General features: G+C 42.6%; 1 non-coding gene across 1 annotated transcript; it reads left to right on the forward strand.

The window, feature by feature from the left end:
• Positions 1–10,967: 10,967 nt before the first annotated feature.
• LOC135562005 (U1 spliceosomal RNA) lies at positions 10,968–11,131 on the forward strand. Its single transcript, XR_010459828.1, has one exon. It is a non-coding gene; the product is annotated as a U1 spliceosomal RNA (small nuclear RNA).
• The last annotated feature ends 2,075 nt before the right edge of the window (positions 11,132–13,206 follow it).

Genomic DNA, 13,206 nt, shown 5'->3' on the forward strand with positions numbered 1-13,206 from the left:
ACAACAGCTAGTCCACCTGGTTGGATCCCCACTAGCTGACTCCATAACAACAGCTAGTCCACCTGGTTGGAACCCCAATTAGCTGACTCCATAACAACAGCTAGTACACCTGGTTGGATCCCCAATTAGCTGACTCCATAACAACAGCTAGTACACCTGGTTGGTTCCCCACTAGCTGACTCCATAACAACAGCTAGTCCACCTGGTTGGATCCCCACTAGCTGACTCCATAACAACAGCTAGTACACCTGGTTGGATCCCCACTAGCTGACTCCATAAAACCAGCTAGTACACCTGGTTGGATCCCCACTAGCTGACTCCATAACAACAGCTAGTCCACCTGGTTGGAACCCCAATTAGCTGACTCCATAACAACAGCTAGTCTACCTGGTTGGAACCCCAATTAGCTGACTCCATAAAAACAGCTAGTCCACCTGGTTGGATCCCCAATTAGCTGACTCCATAACAACAGCTAGTCTACCTGGTTGGATCCCCTGACTCCATAACAACAGCTAGTCCACCTGGTTGGATCCCCAATTAGCTGACTCCATAACAACAGCTAGTCTACCTGGTTGGAACCCCAATTAGCGGACTCCATAACAACAGCTAGTCCACCTGGTTGGAACCCCAATTAGCGGACTCCATAACAACAGCTAGTACACCTGGTTGGATCCCCACTAGCTGACTCCATAACAACAGCTAGTACACCTGGTTGGATCCCCACTAGCTGACTCCATAACAACAGCTAGTCCACCTGGTTGGAACCCCAATTAGCTGACTCCATAACAACAGCTAGTCTACCTGGTTGGAACCCCAATTAGCTGACTCCATAAAAACAGCTAGTCCACCTGGTTGGATCCCCAATTAGCTGACTCCATAACAACAGCTAGTCTACCTGGTTGGATCCCCTGACTCCATAACAACAGCTAGTCCACCTGGTTGGATCCCCAATTAGCTGACTCCATAACAACAGCTAGTCTACCTGGTTGGAACCCCAATTAGCGGACTCCATAACAACAGCTAGTCCACCTGGTTGGAACCCCAATTAGCGGACTCCATAACAACAGCTAGTCCACCTGGTTGGATCCCCAATTAGCTGACTCCATAACAACAGCTAGTCTACCTGGTTGGATCCCCACTAGCTGACTCCATAACAACAGCTAGTCCACCTGGTTGGGACCCCAATTAGCTGACTCCATAACAACAGCTAGTACACCTGGTTGGAACCCCAATTAGCTGACTCCATAACAACAGCTAGTCCACCTGGTTGGAACCCCAATTAGCTGACTCCATAACAACAGCTAGTCTACCTGGTTGGAACCCTAATTAGCTGACTCCATTAAAACAGCTAGTCCACCTGGTTGGATCCCCAATTAGCTGACTCCATAACAACAGCTAGTCTACCTGGTTGGAACCCCAATTAGCTGACTCCATAAAAACAGCTAGTCCACCTGGTTAGATCCCCAATTATCTGACTCCATAACAACAGCTAGTCTACCTGGTTGGATCCCCTGACTCCATAACAACAGCTAGTCTACCTGGTTGGATCCCCTGACTCCATAACAACAGCTAATCTACCTGGTTGGATCCCCTGACTTCATAACAACAGCTAGTCTACCTGGTTGGATCCCCTGACTCCATAACAACAGCTAGTCTACCTGGTTGGATCCCCTGACTCCATAACAACAGCTAGTCAACCTGGTTGGATACCCTGACTCCATAACAACAGCTAGTCAACCTGGTTGGATCCCCTGACTCCATAACAACAGCTAGTCTACCTGGTTGGATCCCCTGACTCCATAACAACAGCTAGTACACCTGGTTGGAACCCCAATTAGCTGACTCCATAACAACAGCTAATCTACCTTGTTGGATCCCCTGACTCCATAACAACAGCTAGTCTACCTGGTTGGATCCCCTGACTCCATAACAACAGCTAGTCTACCCGGTTGGATCCCCTGACTTCATAACAACAGCTAGTCTTCCTTGGTTGGATCCCCTGACTCCATAACAACAGCTAGTCTACCTGGTTGGATCCCCTGACTCCATAACAACAGCTAGTCAACCTGGTTGGATCCCCTGACTCCATAACAACAGCTAGTCAACCTGGTTGGATCCCCTGACTCCATAACAACAGCTAGTCTACCTGGTTGGATCCCCTGACTTCATAACAACAGCTAGTCTACCCGGGGTACACACAACTTAAAAGACGTTACAGTTTAGATTGACAGACGGTAGTAGACATTATAACATTCACCAAGTAGACGTTACAGACCGTTAACATAACAGGTATTTATTCTATACCAACCAAAGCCAGGCTTCCCCCCCCCCCAAAACTTGACCAAAACATCTTTCGTCTAGTTGTGCCCTGGGGCGGCAGGGTAGCCTAGTGGTTAGAGTGTTGGACTAGTAACCGGAAGGTTGCAAGTTCAAATCCCCGAGCTGACAAGGTTCTGTCGTTCTGCCCCTGAACAGGCAGTTAACCCACTGTTCCTAGGCCGTCATTGAAAATAAGAATTTGTTCTTAACTGACTTGCCAAGTTAAATAAAGGTAAAACAAACAAATAATTGTCCTTCAATTCACAAGAGGCGTAATGTATCTCACAGGAGAAAGCATTCGAGTGAGCGAAACAGCTCCCCTCTGTCTCTATACATGTAGACCATGTATCTGATGCTGTCTGGACAGTGAAACAGCACCCCCTCTGTCTCAGTATGTGTAGACCATGTATCTGATGCTGTCTGGACAGTGAAACAGCGCCCCCTTTGTCTCAGTATGTGTAGACCATGTATCTGATGTTGTCTGGACAGTGAAACAGCACCCCCTCTGTCTCAGTATGTGTAGACCATGTATCTGATGCTGTCTGGACAGTGAAACAGCACCTCTCTGTCTCAGTATGTGTAGACCATGTATCTGATGCTGTCTGGACAGTGAAACAGCGCCCCCTCTGTCTCTCTACATGTAGACCATGTATCTGATGCTGTGTGGTCAAAAAGAGTATTACATTGTTGTCCATAGCATTGAAGGCAAAGGGAAGCCAGAGAGCATCTGGCCCTTGATTAAAAAAAGTATAAGAAATGAGCCAATCAGCGTTGAGCTACACTGAGCGAGCTCAACTGTGAATGGTCCTGGAGCACAAAAAATTGACAGAAACAACTTGAATTGTTGCATCTCCTTGTGTTGTTGTCTTCTGGTGACTAGCTAGTTAAAATTGTCCCTTTCCTAAATTAGCCACGGATGGAGATGGGGATTTGAACTTGTGGTTTTACTCAATTCTCCATGCTGGCTAATGATTATAACGGCGGTTCTGATCCAACCATTGATTCTTACATTGGTGTGCACCTGGCCCGAGAGGATGGAAGTTCAACATGTAGATAGATGTAGAAGGCTAATGTCAACTAGCTAACGTTGACCATGAATGGAGGTCAGGTTAGCGAGCAAGCATTTTAGACATGTAGCCGAGGACAACAAAAAATAAAAGCAGGTACTGTATGACAGTTATAGACAGTGTACTGTATGACAGAGTGATAAACCGTTTTGTCAACATGAACGAGAGGAGGATGGCATTGGCGTTGATCAACAAGTAGGGTGAGTCAACATGTTTTTTCTACTTGTACGAACGCGCGCGCACACACACACACACACACACATAAACCAGGACCATGAACCGTTATTCGTAATGTGCGGTAACTCTGTGGTTCTAAATCAATAATTGTTTAGTCGTCCGAATAGGTCGGAAACATGAACTTGCTTGACCATGCTGTGGGTCATGTAACTAACTGTCTGTTACATACAATATGTTGTGTGGATTTAACCGGACAGATGTTGCTTTCCGGTTTTGTGATAAAACAAAGGTGTGGTTGAATTTATTCTGCCACGGTGTCTTCTTATTGTCTCGGTCTTTAGGCGTATAGTCACGGTCGCAAGACGTGAATTAACAGTGATTTTACCCACGCACCGCGTGCCCTCATAATTGGCGTGAATGCAATTCGGACACCTGAACTACAGGCTTCTGTCGGTCCGAACCTGCCAAATTGATGTATGCGCTTCTGAATGTTATAGTTATGGGCTAGGTCCGACCGTTCTCCGTTTTTATTTGACAATTTGTATCATGTTAAATGTCAGCCACTATCGAGAACCACCTTCAGTAATACCCACATACATTTAGAACTGTCACTTGAGTGTTCGTTTCCTTCTAATTGTATCTTCCATTGTTGCGTCATTCCATTCCCTTCACCTTTCTGTCCTCTGTCACGTCAGTGTGGGTTGTTCCTGAGGGTCGTTTAACATCAGGCTAAAGTTGTGCAACAATGTGGAACATATCGCCTGTTTGAATCGTTATGGAACTCAGACCCGACGTAGCAGGTTAAACCTGTCGCCTGGTGCTCGGTTCACGACGACTGGACCGTTGTTATACGGTTCCTTCATTAGTGAGAATTAGGGGTAGATGTATAGGACCCCCTCCCTAATCAACCTCTATTGTACACTTTTTTTTACACCTTCCAATGTTTCATGGATTCAACTTGAAAATGAAAACTTCCAGGATGAATCAAACCGCTGTATTGTTTTATTAATCAATATATTTCCTGTGTAAAGGTTCTCCAGACCTGTTTTTTTTAATGATTCATTCCCTAAACCCTAAAATGTGCCTAAATAATCTACAAAATCGGAGTATTTTTAAATCTACCAGTTGGTGCTGAAACGAAGATGCATAGATGCCATTGTTTCATTGATCCCTATATTCTGTACCCGTTCTCTCCATGTATTCTGGTCTGTCTACAAAAAAATCTAATTAAAGGTACACCGTATTTAAAGGCATGGTTTAACTGAAAACGCTATTGAATGAAAACTTCACCAAAAAATCTGTTGGCAAGCAAGTGGGTTTTCAGTGCAAGGGAACCACGCCTGCAAAGCCCATTATGCAACTTAATAAGGTAAGCCTGAATACAAACTAATGAGAAGTGCGCAGGAAAGGCGTGAATAAAGAAAGGCGTCATTTCATAAATTGGAATAGTGCTCTTAGTGAAAGCACCCACGCGCTGCTTGAGTTCACATGAGGTGCGATCAGTTTATCTCGCCCGTTGCACCGGGGTATGTATTCAGAAGAAAGGTGTGCTGGCCAAGTTATATCGAGCGCACAGCAGTGAGCAAAACGGACCACCACTTTCCTGATCGGTGTCGCCAGAAAGCATTTTCAACGTTGATTTAGCCCTACATTCAAATAGTTTCTATGCCCATTGTTGCACGTCACTTTTACTTGACTGACTTGACGAAAGAGAGTGTTTTCTTTAGTGACAGCTTTACATAATTCTGAGTCACGTCTTCCAACGTAGTTTCATCATGCGGATAATAATCACGCTAATGCGCTGTCCGTCGCCTTTACCAATAATACTCTACCTCACAGCCCTGTAGCCTACAACACCACATTGGATCATATTGATTAGGCTAATTAATATGAATCAACACCAATGTAAATAAGATGTGACTTATCATTTTGTCAAATTGAAATCAGTATTGTATTAACTTTACAGTTCTTCAGGCATCTTTCCCTTAAATCAGCTGTCTCTCTATGAAAGCCTAACTTCTCCACAACACTTTTCTACATTAAATTATAAAGAATTCTACAAACCTCAGATGTTTTTGTCTTCTACCCGTAAGGTCCATTTCTTCCTCTAGGTCCTTAAACATGGACTTCCTGTGTTGAGACATGAGGTTTAGGCAGAGGGGGAGGGAGAGGGGGAGGTAGAGGGAGGAGAGAGAGGGAGGAGAGAGAGGGGAGGAGGGAGAGGGGAGGAGAGGGGGGAGGTGGAGAGAGAGGGAGGAGACTGGGTTGGAGGGATGGGAGGGGTGGAGAGAGGGGGAGGTGGAGGGAGGAGAGGTGGAGGGAGAGGGGAGGAGGGAGAGAGGGGGAGGTGGAGGGAGGAGAAAGGGAGAGGTGGAAAGAGGGGTGAGGTGGAAAGAGGGGAGAGGTGGAAAGAGGGGGGAGGGGGACGAGAAGTATCAGGGATATATTGTATAGTGCCCAATGTGGCTCTGGTCTAAAGTAGTGCACTATAGGGAATAGGGTGTCATTTGAGGGTACCTACTCTATACACTGTAGTAACATAGGACCTTATAGCTTATTGACATAGGATCTGTCTCTCTCACTAACACACACACACACACACACACACACACACACACACACACACACACACACACACACACACACACACACACACACACACACACACACACACACACACACACAAACACCTCACCTTAACAGACTGACTACACTACATTTACAACACCTCACCTTAACAGACTGACTACACTACATTTACAACACCTCACCTTAACAGACTGACTACACTACATTTACAACACCTCACCTTAACAGACTGACTACACTACATTTACAACACCTCACATTAACAGACTAACTACACTACATTTACAACACCTCACCTTAACAGACTGACTACACTACATTTACAACACCTCACCTTAACAGACTGACTACACTACATTTACAACACCTCACCTTAACAGACTGACTACACTACATTTACAACACCTCACCTTAACAGACTGACTACACTACATTTACAACACCTCACCTTAACAGACTGACTACACTACATTTACAACACCTCACCTTAACAGACTGACTACACTACATTTACAACACCTCACCTTAACAGACTGACTACACTACATTTACAACACCTCACCTTAACAGACTGACTACACTACATTTACAACACCTCAACTTGATGATGTGCTGTGGTATATATGTATAATATATTACAGTAATGATATGCTGTTGTATATATGTAGAATATATTACAGTAAAGATATGTTGTGGTGTATATGTATAATATATTACAGTAATGATATGCTGTGGTATATATGTAGATTATATTACAGTAAAGATATGTTGTGGTGTATATGTATAATATATTACAGTAATGATATGCTGTTGTATATATGTAGAATATATTACAGTAATGATATGTTGTGGTGTATATGTAGATTATATTACAGTAATGATATGCTGTGGTATATATGTAGAATATATTACAGTAAAGATATGTTGTGGTATATATACAGTGCATTTCGGAAAGTATTCAGACACCTTGACTTTTTTCACATCTTCTTTACGTTACAGTCTGTACAGAAGTCACTGTACAGTGTTGGTCTGTTAGAGGTTCATGAGACGGGCTGAATATCAACACAACTATTCCCAGAGCCAGTTTCCCAAAGACATTCGCAGTGCCCGACTAGTCCGGACTTGAACTTGATCGAACATCTCTGGAGAGATCTGAAAATAGCTGTGCAGCAACACTCCCCGTCCAACCTGACAGAACTTGAGAGGATCTGCAGAGAAGAATGAGAGAAACTCCCCAAATACAGGTGTGCCAAGTTTGTAGCGTAATACCCAAGAAGACTTGAGGCTGTAATCGCTGCCAAAGGTGCTTCAACAAAGTGCTGAGTAAAGGGTCTGAATACTTATTGCAAATGTGATATTTCCGGGTAGTTATTTTTAAATAAATTTGCTAAAATTTCTAAAAACCCATTTTTGCTTTGTCATTACGGGGTATTGTGATGTCATTATGGGGTATTGTGATGTCATTACGGGGTATTGTGATGTCATTATGGGGTATTGTGATGTCATAATGGGGTATTGTGATGTCATTATGGGGTATTGTGATGTCATTACGGGGTATTGTGATGTCATTATGGGGTATTGTGATGTCATTACGGGGTATTGTGATGTCATTACGGGGTATTGTGATGTCATTATGGGGTATTGTGATGTCATAATGGGGTATTGTGATGTCATAATGGGGTAGTGTTTGTAGATTGATGAGGAAAAAAATAGTTTAAGTATAAGGCTGAAACGTATCGAAAGGTGTTAAAAGTCAAGGGGCTGTATCTCCATGGAATTATTCCTGGCTTGGCAGTGGTCCAGTGGTGTCTGGACAGAGATCTACACACACAGGGAGAGAGAGAGAGAGAGAGGTACACACACACACACACAGGAGCAATCACATGTACATAAACACAGAGAGCGAAAGAGAGAGAGACACACAGACACTCATAGATTAAAACACAACAGGATAATAAACACAATATTTCACTTTTACAAAAAACTATCACGAAGGTCTATATTTTCATAGGTGACTATGTACATGGTTGGGGTCACTTCCATTTTTAATTCCAGTCAGGTCAGAAAGTCAACCAGATTCCAAATCCAAATCGTCCTCATCGAAAAGCATTGAGGAGAATTAGAATTAGAATTTCAGTGTATTTCCTGAATTGAGTGGAATTGAACTGGAATTGACCGTAACCCTGACTATCTATTGGTTTACCTACCAACCTTTCTCAATATATTTTTCACTGATGAATTCTCACACCCAGGGGCAATTCTCACGCCCAATCACATTTTATTGGTCGCATACACGTTTTTAGCAGATGTTATTGTGGGTGTAGTGTAATGCTTGTGTTCATAGGTTTTAGTCCTTATTAAAACTCGTTTTTCAACCACTCCACATATTTCTTAACTATACCTTTGGTAAGTCGGTTAGGACATGTACCTTGTGACACAAGTCATTTTTCCAACAATTGTTTACAGACAGATTATTCCACTTCTAATTCACTGTATCACAATTCCAGTGGGACAGAAGTTTACATACACTAAGTTGACTGTGCCTTTAAACCGCTTGGAAAATTTAAGAAAATTATGTCATGGCTTTAGAAGCTTTTGATAGGCTAATTGACATCATTTGAGTCAATTGGAGGTGTACCTGTGGATGTATTTTAAGGCCTACCTCCAAACTCAGTGCCTCTTTGCTTGACATCATGGGAAAATCAAAAGAAATCAGTCAAAAATGGTAAACTTCCACAAGTGTGGTTCATCCTTGGGAGGAATTTCCAAACACCTGAAGGTACCACGTTCATCATTAGTACACGTCAACTCTCATAGGACCACACAGCCGTCATACAGCTCAGGAAGGAGACGCATTCTGTCTCCTAGAGATGAATGTACTTTGCTGTGAAAAGTGCAAATAAATCCCAGAACAACAGCAAAGGACTTGTGAAGATGCTGGAGGAAACTGGTACAAAAGTATCTATATCCACAGTAAAATAAGTCCTGTATCAACATAACCTGAAAGACCACTCAGCAAGGAAGAAGCCACTGCTCCAAAACCGCCATAAAAAAAGCCAGACTGGTTTGCAGCTGCACATGGGGACAAAGATTGTACTTTTTAGAGAAATGTCCTCTAGTCTGATGAAACAAAAATAGAACTGTTTGGCCATAATGACCATCATTATGTTTGGAGGAAAAGGGGGAGGCTTGCAGGCCCGAAGAACACCATCCCAACCGTGTTCAACTTCAACGACCATCACGCGAAGCGGGGACTAGGAAACACAACGGTGTACTCTGTTGTCAACGGTACCTACAAACGTGTCATTATTCTGTAGTATATTTTGTATTAATAACTGGGTGGTTTTGAGCCCTGAAAGTTGATTGGCTAACAGCCATGGTATATTTGAGCAATAATACATGACAGCCCATGTGTTACGATGAAATTTTTATCATGGCTGTGAGTGTCATAGCCCTAAAAACAAAGTCCTCCTGGTTTTTGTGTTACCGTAACCACACAATACATGGTTACAGTCTGTATCCAGGCAACGCTGAGTTGCGTTGTGCATAAGAACAGCCTTTACTACACCCTCCCATTGCTTAAAGGGTTACTAAGGTCGCACAATCAAAATGACCTGCTCTGTCTGTTTTAATAGACTAGATTCTTATTTTGTCTTTTAAACCAATTTTTCATTTGCATGGTGGTAATTTGTGTCGTCCCTTTTTGAGAAGAATGGTTTTAGGAGCTTGGCAATTTAGATGTATTTTAATTTAACCTTTATTTAACTAGGCAAGTCAGTTAAGAACAAATTCTTATTTACCGAGGAACAGTGGGTTGACTGCCTTGTTCATAGGCAGAACGACAGATTTTTACCTTGTCAGCTCTGGGATCGATCCAGCAACTCTAACCACTAGGCTCCCTCCCGCCCCCACCTTGATCATGTGACCCTAATGACCTTTTAATTTATTGACAGTTATTTTTTATTTTGCTTTGCTGTAGCCCTCATTAAAAGCTTTACCATTTGTTGTTCTTCATTGGAGCAGACTCTCTCATATGTCATTATGCTGGTGTTGTTCAGCTTTCTGGCCTGTTATCAATTAGTCCTTACTATTACTTCATTTCATCACACAGCCTACTAGTCCTGCATTTAAATACATTCAAGCATTCTCTTGAATAATTAGCCTACAGTATACAATGGCCTAAATAATATATATATTTTTTTAATCATTAGTACACGTCAACTCTCTGGTGCACCTATAATTTATTTTGTGTTGTTTACACTCTACCAAGCAATCAGGAACAATATATATATATATATATATATATATATATATATATATATATATATACAGTATATAGTAGCCTACAGCGCTTGTTCGTCACATAGACGCAGCGCTGTCTCCTTCCTCTTCCTACGAGCTCAAGTCACATGTCTTCCATACGTCTGACGTCATCTGCCTTTGTCTCCTGAGCGACCAGTCGGATAAACATTCCCCCATTTTTTTCAAGTTGTTTACTTGCGATCTCTGAATACTGACAAATATATTAGGCTACAGTTGTTCACCAATGAATGTGATTATATAGACGGACATTTAGAAAACAAATTCAATGTATATTGAATTTCTACCGTGTTGCATGATGAGAAAAGAGTCGGGCAGTGATATAATATAGTAAAACAAAGTGCATCGCTTTTCCTTCGCCTTGTCCACAACTGTATTCCTAAACGTCATTAAACCTTGTTCAATATGATGTGGTATATCAGTAGTGGAAGTGGTAACCGTGAGTCAAATGCCTTTGTCCTGGAATCAGTACTCCTCTACCAAGGTGTACAACTCATACTTACCTGGCAAGGGAGACACCGTGATCAAGAAGGCGGTTCACCCAGGGCGAGGCTCAGCCATTGCACTCCGGCTGTGCTGACCCCTGCGAATTTCTCAAATGTGGAAATCTCGATTGCATAATTTATGGTAGTGGGGGACTGCGTTCGCGCTCTCCCCTGATCTTGATGTTAAAAATAATCTCACTTGAAAATGTAGTCGATTGTCGGAATGTTGACTCTTGAGTTCTGTTGAGATTCACGTATCAGGAGATTTATCTACGTTTAGCTGTTCTTCCACTTCGAATGAATGCTTTTAAAATGTCGAATCTATTTAAAAAACAATTTTATTTAGTCCTGGTGGTGTGTAGTCCCAGTCCTAGTTGTGTGTAAATCCCAGTACTTGTGTTGTATAATCTCAATCCTAGTGGTGTGTAATCTCAGTCCTAGTGGTGTGTAGTCCCAGTCCTAGTGGTGTGTAATCCCAGTCCTAGTGGTGTGTAGTCCTAGTGGTGTGTAATCTCAGTCCTAGTGGTGTGTAGTCCTAGTGGTGTGTAAATCCCAGTACTTGTGTTGTATAATCTCAATCCTAGTGGTGTGTAATCTCAGTCCTAGTGGTGTGTAGTCCCAGTCCTAGTGGTGTGTAATCCCAGTCCTAGTGGTGTGTAGTCCTAGTGGTGTGTAATCTCAGTCCTAGTGGTGTGTAGTCCCAGTCCTAGTGGTGTGTAATCCCAGTACGTGTTGTTTAATCTCAATCCTAGTGGTGTGTCATCTCAGTCCTAGTGGTGTGTAGTCCCAGTCCTAGTGGTGTGTAATCCCAGTCCTAGTGGTCTGTAATCTCAGTCCTAGTGGTGTGTAATCTCAGTCCTAGTGGTGTGTAGTCCCAGTCCTAGTGGTGTGTAGTCTCAGTCCTAGTGGTCTGTAATCTCAGTCCTAGTGGTGTGTAATCTCAGTCCTAGTGGTGTGTAGTCCCAGTCCTAGTGGTGTGTAATCTCAGCCCTAGTGGTGTGTAATTAGATAAATCTCATACCTTTGTAGCAGCAACCACATCTACATGTAAAAAGTGCATTCCTCTTTGCCCAAAGACAGACCCCAGATCTGCACTCTCTAGTTCCTCTGTCCTCTTGTCTGTCTCAACTTGGCATCAAGTGTAGCAGTTCACTCCCTGTGTTCTCCTCTTCACCAATCAATAACTAATTAGTGACCTTAATTTGTCAATCAAGTGCAAGGAAGGAGCGAAAACCCGCACACACTCAGCACTCAGTGAAATTAGTTTGACGCTCTAGACGTTCAAGTTCTAAATCTGTCCAATTTTTTAACCCAGGATTTTTATTTAGAATTTTTGGGGAATTTAACCAGGAAGTCAGAGGTCTTTTCTCAATTATATTTGCTCAAATCCTACATTCTCTCTCCTTCCTCTCTGGCCTCCTTTTGAAAAATCGTGGAGAGGCGGTGAGGGAGAGGAAACAAAAACTAGTTTGTATGAAATGAGACTCCTCCTCCACTCGCGCTTCATCAGGCAGATGACGTCGACAAGGGGTGGATCCCGAAATAAATGCAAAAAGTGATAAAGAAAAATGAAAAAAAAAATACATTTTCTAGATAAAACAATAAGACGTCAAAACTCTTCTGTGAAGGACTCAGGTAGGACACACATGACTTTCCTCAGTGAAAGGTGACTATCGAGGAAAGGAGGATGAGTCTTCCGTTCGACAACTCCTCAACCACTTATCGGTTTCCGGGTCACGGAGGAGAGAGGACAGAGAAGAGAGGACTGAGGAGAGAGGGCGGAAGAGAGAGGGCGGAGGACTGACTTTTTCCCCAAATGAGAAAAAAACGTAGAATTTATAGAAGTGCTGCCAGTTTCACAATGATGGGTCGTGGACAGGAAGAAGTATCTTCAATCAGATCCGTGTCAAGTTTTTTTTTAAAAATATATATAAAAAAAACAAGTTTCCATAGTTTATTAATCAACATGATACAGAACATTACTGAAATATGAGAGAAGATTGAAGTTATAATTTAGCCTGAACATGACAGGGCAATGATAAGATAGAGATATATCACCATACATTTTTTTTGCACAATGATTCACTATAAGTCATATAAAATAAACCTGTATTACTTCACAAGGTGGCGTAGACCTACAGGCCAGGTATGCCTATGTAGAAGACGTGAATCAGGCTCATGGTCTGAGTTATGAGTTAGCCCTGCCCAAATAAGGACATTTCCTCTTGGTCTCATTGGTCAAGACGTTG

This window comes from Oncorhynchus nerka, linkage group LG18, assembly GCF_034236695.1.
Source record: "Oncorhynchus nerka isolate Pitt River linkage group LG18, Oner_Uvic_2.0, whole genome shotgun sequence".
NCBI classification, from domain to species: domain Eukaryota; kingdom Metazoa; phylum Chordata; class Actinopteri; order Salmoniformes; family Salmonidae; genus Oncorhynchus; species Oncorhynchus nerka.